Below are 1,779 nucleotides of genomic sequence, written 5' to 3' on the forward strand. Positions count from 1 at the left end.
TTTTTTGTGCTTCCCGTGAACCCTGTACCCTCTGAACAGCTGCTGTGTCTGTACCGTGGGGCTGTTGCTGTAAATAGGCTCACTTGGCAGCTTGCAGCCGCCTTCCATGGGGAAGTAGGACTCACTGCTTGCTCCTTTCTTGAGTGACACTAATCCTTGGCTGGAGGGGACGCTTGAGAAAGCCACACAAGGTGCTTGTGAAGGGCTTTGTCTCCAGGATGATAGAATAAGCTCCCAAACTGTGATCTTCCTCTTGATGAGGCCAACAAAGATGCTCCGGTAAAACCTATACCACTTTCTAGCCTGCTGATGTGAGGAACAAATCCTGCTTGGAGGCAGTTGCTTCAAAAGAGCACTGCTGATGACAGGCTGTCTCTAGCAGGTTGTTGTTTAGTTTTGCTTATCCTTCAACTTCTGCCTACATCCTTCTCTTCCACTCCAGCATCTAAAATGTGTACGGTGCCAAGGGGCAGGCAGCGGCTCTGTGCAGGACAAGCCTTCAACACCAGGCAAACAAGCGTGCCTCGGCACGGGAGAGCTTGTCTCACAGAATAGCGTCCTGCCTCGCAGCCAGTGAGGGTACGTGAAAGCCCCGAGCAGTTGGGTCGCCTCCAGTATCCAGCACGGATTAAACCTCCAAACCAAATCCCACGAGGGGTACGCAGGGCTGGGTGAGGTTTTAAGGCTGTCGATGGGTTTTCTGCATTTTCAAAGTATTATGAACAAATCACAGCTGTACTCTGTGACCACAACATGGCTCCTCAGCCTGGTGGAGTAACACAGCACTGTGCTGTATTATTGAACGGATTGACTGAAGTGTGTGAAGTCCTCGCAGATGTCTGCCTGCCCCCTTGTTCTGAGCCAGTACCGGATCATGCTTTTCATACTGGAAGCCAGTGTTAAAAATGTGAGCAGTATTGCTCTTCTCTCCCCTTCAAACTGCCTGTCAGACCTGCCAGAAGCAAGGTCAGGGCTTGTTGAGAGCTGTTGCCCCATTCAGGCTTGCTTTTACTGGGCTGTATTTGGGTAGAAACCGTGGAACCACGGCTCCAGTGAGCAGAGGGTTGTGCCGGTGTCCCCCGGGTCGTACTCGGGACCACAGCTTGAGTTATCCCCAGGTTCACTTCAAACCGTACCCTGACTAGAAGCCAAAAGCAGTTGGCTAAACTGAAGCCGGGAGCTGTTCACGCCTCAAAATCCCTAACTGCTTTAGGAAAGCTGGTGCCCTGTATTCACTGGGCCCCCCAAGGTCACGGGGAGATGGTGGGTTGGGGTCAGTGTACACTAGGACACAGCATCTGCCCGGCCTGACCCAGCCTGGACCTAGGTTGCCATCACATCAGCATCAAACCTCGGCATTTCCCCTTCTGCCCCAAGATCCTTCCCTTGCTGTTGCTGTACCACTGTGCTATTTTAGGGGTCTTGCAGGTTTTCGTGCCAGTCCTGAGTGCTGTCTAGAAAGCTTGACCAGTCCCTGGGTGTAGCTTTAGAGCTCCTGAGCCTGCAGCTCTGCCAGTTACTGGAGTTGAGGCTTGGGATCCCTCATAAGAGGGTTAGCTTCTTGCTCGGTGCATCTTGTCCCACCTCTTAATCTCTCTACTCCCTCTTGGAGTTCAGTCCTCCCAGCTTGGAAAAGAAAAATACACAGAGCAGATCTGTATGCTTTGGTTTTAATGCCTGAAAATGGGTATCTCTTTATCTTTTAAAAGCAAGGTGTGTGTTCTGTTCCCTGCTTGCCCACCCTCCTCCTTTCTTGGAAATTGTCTTAGAGTGCCTCGC

This window comes from Pelecanus crispus, chromosome 12, assembly GCF_030463565.1.
Source record: "Pelecanus crispus isolate bPelCri1 chromosome 12, bPelCri1.pri, whole genome shotgun sequence".
Classification (NCBI taxonomy): domain Eukaryota; kingdom Metazoa; phylum Chordata; class Aves; order Pelecaniformes; family Pelecanidae; genus Pelecanus; species Pelecanus crispus.